The 14089-nt window shown below is 41.4% G+C and overlaps 1 protein-coding gene across 1 annotated transcript in view; it reads left to right on the top strand.

The window, feature by feature from the left end:
• Positions 1-14089, top strand: part of LOC139692375 (centrosome-associated protein 350-like) — a 97861-nt gene that overhangs the window by 9947 nt on the left and 73825 nt on the right. The window lies entirely within an intron of this gene.

Raw genomic sequence — 14089 nt, forward strand, 5'->3', positions numbered from 1 at the left:
CAGGTGCCGTTCAGGATGTTGTATTTAAATTAAAATTAGGTTGTAGTTAATTCACTAAAATATTTCCTGAGCCAGCCTCATGATCATTCAAGAATAATTCATTACAAGGAAGGAAAGGGAGGTCTGATTGTTCAGAAAAAAATCCAAGTCACGCAATGCAAATTGAAATGTATATGAGTTAGCAGAAAAGGCAGTGAATATATTCAGGGTTACCTTTAAAGAAATATCTTGAAGTGTTGTCACGGCTGTGTAACTTGCTTTTGCATGAGTCATTGAGATTACATGGAGAAGTGCTTAAATGTAGTAATTGGAGTACCTAAGAGCCCATAGAGCACCAATGCTTAATGCTGCTCTTCATGGTGGCTTATTGACTATTTCTTCACGAGCAGATGTCAGCAATTATGGTCATATTTTGTGGTTACTAATAAAGGAAATAATTAATTACGTGTCAAACTTAAATATGATAAGTAGTGGAGGGAATTTAGTTAATGGACCCTCTTTTTATTTAATTGTCAAGTTTTGTGGCATTTTTTGTAAAGCAGTCATTGTGGCTTTCTCTGGTAAGTGTGCACCCTTGCAATTATGTCTGATGCTTTATTGTGTCATTGCCCCTGAAGAGGAGAGCGGAATGTTTCCCATCGCGAAGAGTGCTTTTTCGGATAGTAATGGGCGGTTCACTCCTTCTTTCTTGAGTTAAGCCTTGTTTGTTAACTTTGCTCGGAGGCTAAAGCCCTCCCCCAACCCCCCATACAAAAAAATCATTTGGCATTTCTTTTCCCTCCATTACTCACTATCCATAGTCAGTCAGTCGTTTGTCATTCCGCAGGAACAGGTGGGAGTTTTGGCCTTGATGGACATAACATTTCATCACTTTCAAACTACTGTTCCCTTCGCGTCCACAATTATCTTTACTTGCACTTGTATCATTAAAGAAGGTCCGTTACGCCTTTGGAGTGCTCCATCACTCCGTCGCTTCTTTAAATAAAAGCGAACGCTCCCCTTTCAAAATGATCCGTTGAGTAATTCTGGAGTGGGCGAGAGGAGGAACTTTCTCCCGGCCACTGAAAATAAGCCCCTTTTTCACCATATTTATGTGACTTGCGAGTTTATTTGCGCGGATTCCTGGTAGCGGTGCCAGAAGCCTGGCGCGCTAGCATAATGTTAAAGAACTTCGCCGGCGAGTGACAGGGTTACGTTTGGTCGAGGTTTGATGAGATCGTTATGCCACGGAAATGTGCTGGTTAACTGCCGTCTTCCCATCCACGGAATGTGCTTTCGTTTGCGCAGCCGGCACTCCAGGGGAGTTAATTCTCGCGCTCCGCGTTGAGAGAGATTTCCATCTTCCGCCTTGTTTTTGCGTGTAGAAAACTGGGATAATTTATGTGGTGCACCTATAGTGGTTTGCGCGGAGTTAATCGTGATAACAATCATGTTGACATTCATCTGGTCAATATTGCAAGTATTTTAACTTCATTGGGAAGAGTAATAGCCATAGTATTGGAGGGAACTAGTCCATTGCATGCCTTTAGGACGATTTGCGAAACATTTAAGTGTGCGGCATGTAAGCGTGAAGCACCCCGGCTCCTCGAAAAGTCTCTCGAACAGGTGTTCAGTTATTTAATCACAAGTGGCGTTATGCATTGCCGAGGTTCGACGAGTGCTTCACTGCGTGAGGAAAAAGCGATGCCGTGCCTGCCTGTGTGTAGTCCCATAGAAATTAATGTGCTTGTTGTGTACACTGGTGTTTGGCTACTTACGCAGCATAGGTTCTAGTGGTGATTTTGTCGGAGCCAATTCAGCAGAATGTTTGAAATTATTATTATTATATGCAAATGATTATTAAATATACAAGTATAATATGTATATGTAAATATTACATACGTACATATGAATTTCTTTTCTAATTAAATGTAATGGTCTCTCCTAGTTGGAACATCCCCCTTTTTCTTGCTCTTTACTTGTGAGATACATATTTGAGATTCTTTAAGCGCGTCGTCAATCGAATTATTATATATTTATTCTTCTTTCCCTTTTTTCATTTTTTATCTCTCCAAAAATATATTGGTAACGATGTGGGAAGGAATCCCATCGATTCTAAATGCGGCGAATCCTTCACAGTATATAAGGAATAACCAGAAAGCCAAGAAATAATGCGAATTTTAACCTAACATTCCTCTGTGTACACCTTACATAAGGCATCATCCAAAGTATTCCCATTCTTAATTTTCGTTTTAGAAGTAGTACGTTTTTTCTCGACTGCATTTTTTTCCCTTAGATATATTTCTTTGTTTTAGATTTTTCGTGTACGTACATCTTGCGGTTTAATAAACCTGCGTATGTTAACTTTAACTGTGGAATTTCTTAATTAAAGACATGATTTCATGGTTCTATTAAGGAAGCGTCAAAGATTATAGTGGCATTTAATATTTTCAAATTCAGTCACAGTCGCTTTTCTCAATTTCCCTTGGGAGAAGTATCGCTTATTTTAATAAATGGTCCTTGGTGCTTTGACAGCAGAGCTTATTGCACCGTAAGTAATGGATACATTTCATGATAAATTAAATGAACGATCTACAACAGAAAAACTGTTTGACAACGTGAAGTCCGTGGCAGAGGCGCGGAGTTGCCATGGCGGCCAACAGATTACCCAACATCAACGGGGTATCGGGATAGACGAATAGCATCAAGTATCCAGAAATGCTGTGAACAAAAATCACGTCTGTCCTTCTCCGAACACATTTTTAACTTTAAACTAGGGAACTGGCATCACTAAAAAATAAAAAAAAACATCGAATACCCCAAGAAAGTAAACATGCGCAAAAGTCATACCTCTTTTTATTCCAGTACGGTTGACGAATTGAAGGAGTGGCCCTCATGGATATTCACAACGAACAGTTGTTCCCGAGCTTCGCCTTGAAAGCACTGGCCAGGTTGGTCGCCTCCCTGTTTACGCGAAGGAAGTCTCAAGGAGAATTGACCGACTTCACGAAGCTTCCAGAAATCTCCCCCCCTGTAAATCAGGCTCGAGTCACAGGTGTCCGGGCGTCATTATTGTCCACGTTGCACGCGCCAATCTGCGAGACCATCCATCAATTCCTCCCCCGAACGCCTGTGCCCATCGCGTCTTCCACCACTCTTTGCCTGCGTCGTTGCGCCCGAAACTATATTTACATAAACACCGCCGCCAAACCATTTCGTTCGGTTGTCTCTCAGCACTGGAAGCATGTGTACGTAACGTGTGTCAAACGAGCAATATCCAGACAAGCCCACGAGATGGGGGGCCCGCTAGACTCCATTACCGTTTCGATGACCGGGCCCACCACCCGTGCCACGCGCCCACCCCGTGCTTTGCGTGGGAGACGGCTCGGGGTGGGGGTAATTTTTCCTCGGGAATAAACTGGCCCTTAAGTGAGGCGGTTAAAACGTGACAATTTCGTCGGGCATTGTGTGTGCCGTTTTTGTTTTTTGTTCGGTGCACAGGCAGGAATATCTGAGAAGAGCCGTAGCACTAAAGCTGACAGGTTTCGTCTATTAAAAATTATATTAGGCATTAAGTAGGATCATGAAAGCAATCATTGTTCTCTGCCAAAAAATATTTCCCTCGTCGAGATGCAAGCTTAAGCTGTTAAAAAATATTTTTTCCGATTGAAGCTTAAGTGGCCCCTGTAGGAAAATATCCTCTTGCTCACAAATGTGAAGGTTTTACTGATATTTGTTATTTAATCCCATGAATGATAAATGTTCTTTTATTATGAATTATTGAATCCTAGCCAGAGTTAAAAACAATTAAAATAGCCACTGAAGTCTTGGAATGGTTATGGCCAATTCAGGTATATGAAGTAAGGCTTGCTTAACGACTGGAACGGGGTTTAGTAAAGGTCATTAATGAGTCAGTGACTCCTGAACCGTGGAGTGAGCGGACTCGAGGGGTAGGTACGGACTTACGTCTACTACGCCTGTATTACCTGTAGGGGTCACAAAAATAAGAGATTATTGAAAATTGAATGCGTAGAAATTCTAATTTTTATTATTAAAATCCTTTTACTATGATACTGTTAGGGGTTTCATGGTATTTAATGAGGGTGAGTGGTTTTGATTGAGTAATTTGTTAAATTATTAATTTAATTGTGAATTTAGCCTTCAATGAGACTCTAAAAAACAATTCACTGGGTGTTTCTCCAGTGTGCCCGCATTTTGAAGACTTTCAGTGTCATAATTCGTCATTGCGATCTGATGTTTTTTCGAGTTGATACTTGGAAGAGACGGCAGAAAAATTTTAATAGTTCAGGGAGACGTCAGTACAAAAGATGAGTAACTCCAACGTGCAGTGACTATGTTAGCGTTACAAGTGACAATCGGTCAATGCTGGGCTGCATTCTGTAACGATTTTTCAGGCAAAGGCTAACATTGGCAGTGTTCATTCAGTTTGTATGAATGCAATGCCGTTTCGAATTATTTTATTTAGGAAAATGCTTAAATAAAAGGACTTCAATGAGTCGCACATTCTCTTTTATTTGCCTCTTGGATTCATTATTACGGATATCTTTCATGGAATGCTTCTCCATTGGTTTTATTTCGGTCTTAATAGGAATAAAATCAAGTTGTGGGCCCACAGAAATTTCTAGTTATTTCAAACGCTTATTCAGGTGTCGTAAGATATCGAATTAGAAAAATTAGTAGCTATACCGACGTTTGTGTCGTTTCGTTATTTTTGAAACGACAGAGTGCTCTGTCAAAACTCGTATTTGTTGCATCTCTCATAGCAGATAATTTATTTGATATTAGTGTTTAATTGCTGAGATTATTTGCGGAGTTATCTGTTAAAATCCTCACTTAGTTTTCATTTGCATTTTGTTACTAACCGGAATTGCATTCCTCTATTAAAGCTATTTCTCGATCCCCTTATTTATTTTGAATGTGATGTCGCAATTTGAAGAGAAAGTTTTAAAAATTTAAAAATGAATTGAAAATCGTAAAAAAAAGAATTGTGGGGACTGGAAAAGAAGCGGTATCCGGAGATTGGATATTACCCGAATCCAAGCATTATGGGCGCAAAAGCGCTAATATTTGGCCGTATGCTAATTTATGGAGGAAATAAGCTTTTTAAAAACCATTCTAGGTATACATTTATTTTAAACTAATTATAATTATCCGCTGATTTATATTGACTATGTGAATCATGATTTAAGATGTCTAGTTCTCTATTTGTGTTACCTGAAAATGGGGATTTCATCAAAAATGTTTTTTTTGCATTTTATTTGCAACATGATAAAAGTTTTGTTGTAAATGATAAAGCTAGTTGGTACGTAGATAGCATTCATCGGATTATTTTGATCACGAACCTAAATATGTATTAGCAAAATATTTGGGCTCGCATTTCCAAAAATTATATTCCCTCACGAGGAGTGTTTGACCCCCTTACTCAGCATTTTGCCTTCGCTAAAAAACATCTCTCCTCTTGATCCGTTGAAATGATATGACTAGGTCTCAAATTAAAAAAAAATTAAATATTACCAAAACTGTGGCCATTTTCTCTCCTCACCGAAACAGGTCGTCGCTAGAAATACCTAACTTTAAAGACGCTTGGGCACTCAATGATTGGAACTCAGACGTTTTCATTATAATTGCAAAAAGTGAAGGTAGAACTTTACGATAATTTTATTAAGAATGTATTGGTTTCTTTAAGTATCACAGGAAAGATAAATTCGGTGAGCCTTCTACGCAAAAAGAAATAAATGTTGAGCCATCCGTCAAAGTCGACCTTGAAGAGGTATAAGTGTGTTATTTGGGCGTGATGCAACGTGACGATGCGTCGTGAGGTTCCGGTCCACTTCGAATCTCGTCGTAATCGCCCGCGCTGCCTCGCCATAGAAATCCTCGGGAGCAGTTGGCCGCTGGGCCTGACTGATCGCTCGAGCGCGCTGGTGCAATTGGCACCGAGATCCAGGACTTCGAACTTCTCTCTGGCCAGTCACCTGGGACCGTCCTTCGAACACCCACCGCCGGCCCCTGACGCGAGCTCAAAATTAACTCCCCCGTTCAACTATTTACTGCCTTATTTAGCGGTGGAAATCCACGGCGGAAGGATCTCAAGATTCGACCAGGGGGAGGTGGCCGCCGGGGGCCCCCGGTGTTCGGGGGAGGGAATGGGGATTGGAGGGAGGCGGTTGACGGGAGGCCAAGGGGAGAAGGGTTGACTGCGACGGGTCTGACACTCCCGACCCGAAAGCCTTCCCATCATTTGACGCGCCTCCAAACAATGCAAACGAAACTTTCGCAATGCCTTCCCGCTCTTACCCCTCTCCCCCCGCCCCCACCCATCCTCCCTCCCTCCCCCCATGCCGTCTCCCACCACCTCATCCCTCATTCCGATGCAGCTCATTGTCTCTTGGATGCAGTCCCGCCGCCTCCTTACACACGAACACATAACAAGTCGCCCCTACCGACTCTCTGCGTCGAGTTCCCTCCTCCCGCCCCTCCTCCCCCTTCAGTTCCATCTGTGGCTCCCCTTTATACTCAACCCCCGACTCTCTCGCCTCACCCCCTCCCTTTCTCGCAGGATTTATTTCCGTTTACCCCTGGCATCCCCACACCCCCTACTACTCCCCCCCACCAGATCCTTCTCTCTCTCGAAGGGAAAGGAACATCTGTGCATCCATCCAAGCTCCCTTTGCCCTCTCTGTCCCACACTCTCCCCCTCCCGCAGTTCCCCCGCGCCCCCTCGTGAGGGGCCTCTTCTCTCTCTCTTCTGCCGTCTTGTATATATCAGACACATCTCAAGCCATCAAATCCATCGAAATAGCCAGCCCTCTCCCCCTCCCCTTCCTCTTTGCCTCCTTGTGTCGTCTAAAATAAGACTGTTTCCCTCCTCCTTCTTCCTCCAAAATCTTTCCGTCTCTCTCTCTCTCTCTCGCTCCTATTTCCCCTCGGCTCCGCTCCCCCACTCACCTCTTCTCCCCACCTCCTCCCAACATCCACTCTGCTTTTCCTTCGTTTCCTTCGTCTCAGGGCCTTTTGCCTGTTGTCGCTGCTCCGATTCTTTTTTAAAAAGTTTCGCTTTCAAATAGGTTTGTGAAGTCGCCGTGCAGCAAAAGGACCTCAGGTTAAATCAATGCATAGATACGATCCTATAAATCCCTAGCTGGCGTTAAGGCGCTTAAAACGAGCCTTCGGAGTCTATTATTATGTATCGATATTTTTTGCATTGAACTAGACTTGCCAAGTATTAAATATGGTATAACTCTTCAGAACTATACTGTCGAGTTAGTTACAGAGAATTAGTGATTCCGTTCCAAGTAATATGTGGAATCGCAGTGTTTGTGGGTGTAGTTTGATTGACTGCTTATGTGTGTGCCCGTGTGGTGTGATTAATGAAGCATGCATTAGAATTTTTTATTAGTATCATTTACTTGGAATTGAAAAAATATTTTTCGATCTCACAGCTCGCTTAAAAGAGTTCTCAAGTTTTATTCAATGTTTATTAAATGCTGCGAGAAGCCCTAGGCAGTGGAATTTCGGTCATCATCGTCTGTGGATATTCATACAGTCCAATGTTTAGAAAATCTGCAGGAAGTTCATTCGCAAGTTTTGATGTCAAGGGCGACTTTGGGGGAGCGAAATGCATTTCGTTACTCGCCCTTCTTCTTGAATTTGATTTTTGTCATTTCAGCTATCAGCTAGCAACGTCGGGACAGTTACCGCGCATTCCCTGTCTTTCGTGTATTCCATTGATAGTGGTTGAAGAGAATCGGTTTCCTTTGCAAATTTTCTCAGTTAACGTAATCTAGAAACTCATTGTTCAAAGATGAACTTTATTTTACGCTTTCTTATGTTAAAGCGTCATCCGCAAGTCGAAGCCCATAGTCGCTGTTAGTATAGTTTATCGGGAAGATTGTAAGGGTCACGAGAAATAGCGGGAATTGATGGTTTGATGTCATTATAGATTTCGAATAAATTGTAAATATGTTGACGCTTACCTCATCCTAATCTTACCTTGGGGAACAGATATGTGTACGTATTACTCTCTTCAGGTGAACTGTTTCAGGAGGATTTGACTGGCGCCAAACAATTAGGTTAATTTATTTTGGCTAGAAAATATACTAACGGATATAGACTTTCAGTTTCAAATATGACCCCAAAATGTCAATTGATTACTATTTATATTACCATTACCCTATAATTTTTCCAGATTCCTAAGATTATTGCACCCTAAATCTTCCATATATACCATTTTAACCATGCTTATAATTAGTATTTTCACATGAAATTCAATTGTATTCGTAACAATTCAGCAGCATATAAGACTTTTTATCTAATGTGCCCATTTTTTAAGTGGACAGGCGATTAACCATTTACACCTTCTACCCGTAGATAGTATTTGCCGTTTCAGCAGCAATGCTACTGAACATTTGGTCACATAGGGGGGCATCGGTGAAGGAGTTGATTAAGGAATGTATCGATTATTAATTCTAGTTGTCACACGTCTTGATGAGAAGAAAGGAAATTCAACGAGGTTATCAGAGAAAGTAAGATAGGAACCCTTACAGTCACGCAGGGAATAAGTTAACATTTCATTAGTAAAAATGAAGACCTAATGTAAGGGGACCTCGGATTAACGCGGAGATTGGACAACCCGCTTAAAATGTAGCTGTTAAATAGAAGATTGTAAGACGTAATCCTGACTCCGGCACTGATAATATTTTACCATCTTACAATTTTCGATCACATCCGGGTAAAGATTGAACACCTAAAACTCTTATGATAAATGAACCATGTTATTACATGTTCCATAAGAGTATCTTCATAAATCAAATAAATAAATCGCGCAAATTAGTATATCATAGAAGGTTGGTGGTTTACCAACATCATCCGTTACGCGCCTTTGTGGCTGCTCACAGGTTTTGATGGGATTACGGATGAAGATTTCCAAACCGGACAAGGAATGATTCAGTACATACGTATTTATCCTTCACCACTTTCTCTTTCGGTTTATGTACTGTCAAGAAAAACCTGTTTTTAAGTTACGAAATGAAATGTACCCTTTTACTGCATCTTTTAAAATTACCATGGCCTTCCGTGCTTCTTTCACCTTTTTCACGTGCGTGCTTTATTTCACGCATGATCTTCCGTCCTTGGGCGTGCTAACATACCTTGTCTTGATTGTATCTTCGATCGCAGTCGCTCATAACTTTCTCGGTGTATTCCTTCCTAAAAAAAATTAGTTATGTTCAGTATTTTTCGACACATTTTATTCATTATCAAACAAAAAATTCCCAAAGAGTATTTATTTTCAGCTCCATTGGGCAAGCATGGCATTAGAAGGCCCCATTTGGAGGAACAGGTCCTAAATAATGTGTTATCGAAAATTTTATGTTCACCAAATCCCATTTTTGTTTATTTTTATCCCCTTATCCCATGTGCTGAAGTGTGGTAGCCCAGGAGGTAAAGCGCTGGGTTACTAACTGGAGGGCCCGGGTTCGATTCTGGGTGACACCTTTGGGTACCCTTAGCGTCATCCAAGCTTGGTGATTTTGTGAGTTCCACATCTTTTTGGTAAACCATACTCGTATGTAGCGCAGGGAAAGGAGCATGCCCGCCTAACCTGAAGAGTGGATTACACATGACTTTTGGGCCTAGTACAAGGTAAGCTGTACCCTCACATATCAAGCCGACTTTCGGGTGGATAACCGTTGTTTTGGTATCCCTTCTTCTACCCAATTATAAATAATTTAGGCCTCGTTATAAATTTTCCAATATTTTTTTAGCTAATGTACAAGTGAATAAGTTTATTTTTTGGGTGACGGCACAGCTCATTTTTTCATCGCTTGCGCTTAAATGCTCGAGTTTAATAGAGGTTTCCTGCCGAGGGCGAAGCTACTTAACGGAAGGCCTCTGGGAAGTTGAAAACGTCGCGAAAGGAGCCGACGTACATTCTCCTCGTAGGGCCGTGCTTGCGTATTTATCTTGCCCATCTCCGTTGCCTTTGCCTTCCTCCGGACAGAAACAAAAATAAACTTTGTGTCGGCGCGGAAAGAAACTTAAATGCATTCCGATATTGGTTTAAAATATTAGATAGAAGGGGTGAAAGATATAATTCTCGGGAGAGGAGTGATTCAGCAGCAGGTATTCGGTTCGTGTGTGTTTGTGTGCCCGGCGGGGAGGGGATGGACAGCAGGGTAAGGTGACCGTGAATGAACTGACACCGTATGCTTTTGTCTCTCGTGGAAAAATCTCTCTCCGGGATTTGAATGTTTGCCACCCGCTTTCAACCGCCACGGCACGCAAGGGTTGCCCCTACCCTCTTTCTGTTCCGCGGCACGCGTGAAAGGCCGGCTCTCTTCGTCTCTAATCGCCCAAGGGGACAGACGAAGGAATTCGCGGTGGCTCGTTAAGGTTGGAGGAAAAGGGGCGAGTCACGTAGTCCTCTGGGGGAGTGCTCAGTTTGAAAGGAGAGTGGGGTGTTTTGGAATTAAACTGATGGAGAGTGGGGTGGGGCGAGTGAATAGTATATCCTGACGTAGTCAGATCCGGGCACTTCGTAGACTAACCCTGACTTTTAATGAACAAATCGTGTGCATACTCGCATCAATTCCTGACAGAGTTCGGCTTGAGCCCATTTTATATCAATTTTAGTTTCTTAAAATCCTTCTTCCTCTTCATCATGAAAATCAGTGTCAAAAGATCGTTTTTTGATAAATGAATCATGAAGTGTACAGTACATATCGATTTTATGATCTATAATTAATAAAAAATGTGTATGTATGCCCCTGTTCGAATGCTGCGAGAGTAGACGATGTTTAATAGGGCTCAAGTAATCAGGTCAATGGTATTCAAGGCGTTTGGAAGGACTTAAAGTATTGTCATAATACTGGTCATACTACTAATAGAAGAGCACATTTTATGAATTTGTGTCAAAAGTACACTCTTTTGGGCAAGGCTAAACCAGTGCATAACCCGATAATATAGTCACATAAGGCAGGTGTCGTTCTATGCACATAACCCAACATCAATTACGCAATGACGTTCGTTGTGAAGAAAAATTGGACCCAAACAATAAGTGAAGAACATTAAATGATTGGAATGTGAGAAGAGCGCGGAAGGCTAGTTTACCCGTAAATTCCATGCACGTTGAAATTGTATTAAGATTAGATTTTGGATATTACTCCATGAACTTCTTACTTCTTTCCCAAAGGAAAGAAATAAATATTTCATGGTATTGGTTTCTCCCGAAATTATTCATCTTTATTTGGTCGGTTGAGAAAATATGGGTTTCTTTTTTAAGTTAGTTTATTCCCATCCACGTATCTATCCACAAATCGTAACCTCTTCCAAAACGTCAAATCCGGCACGGTTTACCTGCCACCTACCACACCAAGCAACGACGCCTCCGACTGTTTCTAAAAGGAGGTTTCAGAGGATAGCTGTAGCCATTTAACTGAGTAGCGCCCAGAAAAATGGCGATCTTATTCTACGTCCAACGTCCAGGGTGGATGTCATTATCATGGATTATTTTTTGATGTGATGCAGTTAAATTAAAAGTATATCTCCACTTAAAAATCGATAGTGGACTCAATGGTTGGCATTTACGTTCTGCTGGAAACAATAATCCCAGTGTAAACCTTTTCAATAGCGTGAAGGACATAACTCACTGCCTAGCATAAATTCTCGAGTGAAATTGCTCATTAGCTTGGCAAATATTTGCATATACTTTGATTACTTGCAAGGAAAACTGATTTTCACACTGTGTGGTTTGCAACTCAGCAATTGAAATAGTTGGAAAAACATGTCGATATTTATTCGTATATGTATCATAAATGATTATATCCATATCATACTGCTCTAATTGTTTAATTGTATCCAATGAACGCTTAGCCGTTCATTTTTAAATGAGACTTCCGTTATCATTATGAAATTTGATAATTTGTTTTCTAAGATCGAAGTTCAATTTTAATTTGGCCTTGTATCTTAAGATAATCCCAGTATTCTCGATCGAAATAGAATTTTTGAGCGTGAAAGAAACACTTGAGTTTCACAAGAATACTCCAAGCAGCTTCAGTTCTCTGTTTATTTCGGTTTTTGATTTAAGCTGGGCCTTTCACTATGGCTACCCACGCCTTCCCGGGGAGTATTTTTACCTGTCCAAAAATTAACAGCCTTAATAAGTGATTACCTGGATAAAGAGGTCGATGGAAGAGATGTTAGAATTGGGGAAGACCGGAAGTTGTTGGAGGAAATCGGGGAAGACAGAGGCATGTGTCGGTTGGAGAAGAGATATGGAGCGGTTTTGGGATGCCGAAGGATGTAATACGTATAATGATACGCCTATAGATCCAGCCCTGTTTATACTTCGGGGTACTCTTCATTTAAAGTAATAAATTGTACATAAATTCACATTTCTTGTGGCAGCACATTCATTTTTGGCTAACATTTTATTTTCAAAAATAAGACGTATTTTGGTTCGGATTGTAGCCAAAGGCATCTGGCTAAGTAGGTCACATTTAAGGTGTGAAAATATTGACACACATTTGCCACATGTCTATTGCATAAGTAGCTATAAATCGGCTGAATAATTTTCGAATTGATTATTTTTTGTTCAAATATGAATTTACTTTACCAATTATTGGCTCCCATGACATTTTTTTTAATTTCTCCGTGCCTCAAAACGTGTGGGACTGGTAGCGTAAGTGGTTTAATGATGCGCAATATATTTTGAATCAACCGAAGTCCATCCTCCATGTTGAGAAAACATGTTTAGTGGCAATGGAGTAATTGAAACATGGCCTTGAGGTGAACACTCGTAGATTGTGAAGCATCCAGTCAAGTGGTAGCGACGCTTGGAAGAGCACATGGCGATGTTTCGGCGTTTTAAGCATTCGATTTCAGCCGCAAGGCCTCATTCAGTCATAAAGTAAGCATTAATTTGCGGATAGGATCCTTTCGATGCGATGCGACCCAAACTGCGAAACAAGGCACGTTCCAGTATTCTTTTCGATTGGAAATGGAATGGATGACGTGTTTCATGGTTTCGATAATTATCTAATTGCCTTGAGATAAGGGCGCCGTTGAAAGTCATGGTAGTGAGTGAGTATGGTAATGAGTAAAGGGTTAGGCTGCTGATCGGAAGAGCTTGGGTTCATATCCAACTAATGCCTTTGGAGCCTTAGTTAGCGCATCGTAGTGCGTATCGCATGACACGAGGTTTTTATATTTATATTTTTTTATATTACTGTAATCTCGTTGAGTAGGAGTTTCTTACTTCTAGGCTAACATCAATCGCCTTCCTCGCTGATGGAGCCCCGAAGAAAGGTGCGTCTCCTAGCCAGGGTTAGAACCGCTAGCTGATTAGTCACTCCATCCAGCTGATTATAATAATAGACGAACTTTTAACTTTGCTATCCAAACTTTCCGCTTGGATCTCCGAAATCTATTTAAAGGCTGCTGAACTCCCTTGAGATCATATTATTTCTATGGTATTGGTCGTGACTCAATGGATACAGAAAAACAAATTGTTGACTCATTGTCTCTCTCATTTGCTTAAGTTGAAAAAATAACAAACATGGACGAATATATTGGAAGTGGGTTAGCGTATCAGGGCACTTGAACGCATAAGTTGAAGTGAAGGAAATGGCGCTAGAAGGTTGTGGATCGTCGGCTTTCGAAACGGTTTGATGATGCTGAGGAAGCGTGTGTATTTCGCGGCTCGGAAGTTTCACTCCCGAGTTGAAGTGAGCGGTTTCAGGAGTGGAGTGATTTTTGGATGTTTATTCGCGCCGGCCACTTCCCGCCTTTCTCTGCTCACGTGAGGAGTCGGCTGTTGTTGTTTTCGTTCGCGTGCTCAAAACGCAGAATCACTTTAAAGCTCTCGGGGCGGAGATTAAGGGTGTTTGTCGGCCAGGTTCAATCGCGTCTTCTAAATATGTATTCGTTCCGCCTGAGGTCGTTAAATGGCTGCACATGTACTCACATGTATACCCTGCAAAGTCACCCAAAGATATATGGAAGCACTTAATGGAATTGTCTAGAGAATGGAGTTGGGTTGTAAGCGAATGGATTCGTAATTTTGACCTCTAAGTTGCTGAGCCTAATTGTT

Source organism: Hetaerina americana, unplaced genomic scaffold (assembly GCF_022747635.1).
Source record: "Hetaerina americana unplaced genomic scaffold, ioHetAmer1.1.p SCAF_4, whole genome shotgun sequence".
Taxonomy (NCBI): Eukaryota; Metazoa; Arthropoda; class Insecta; order Odonata; family Calopterygidae; genus Hetaerina; species Hetaerina americana.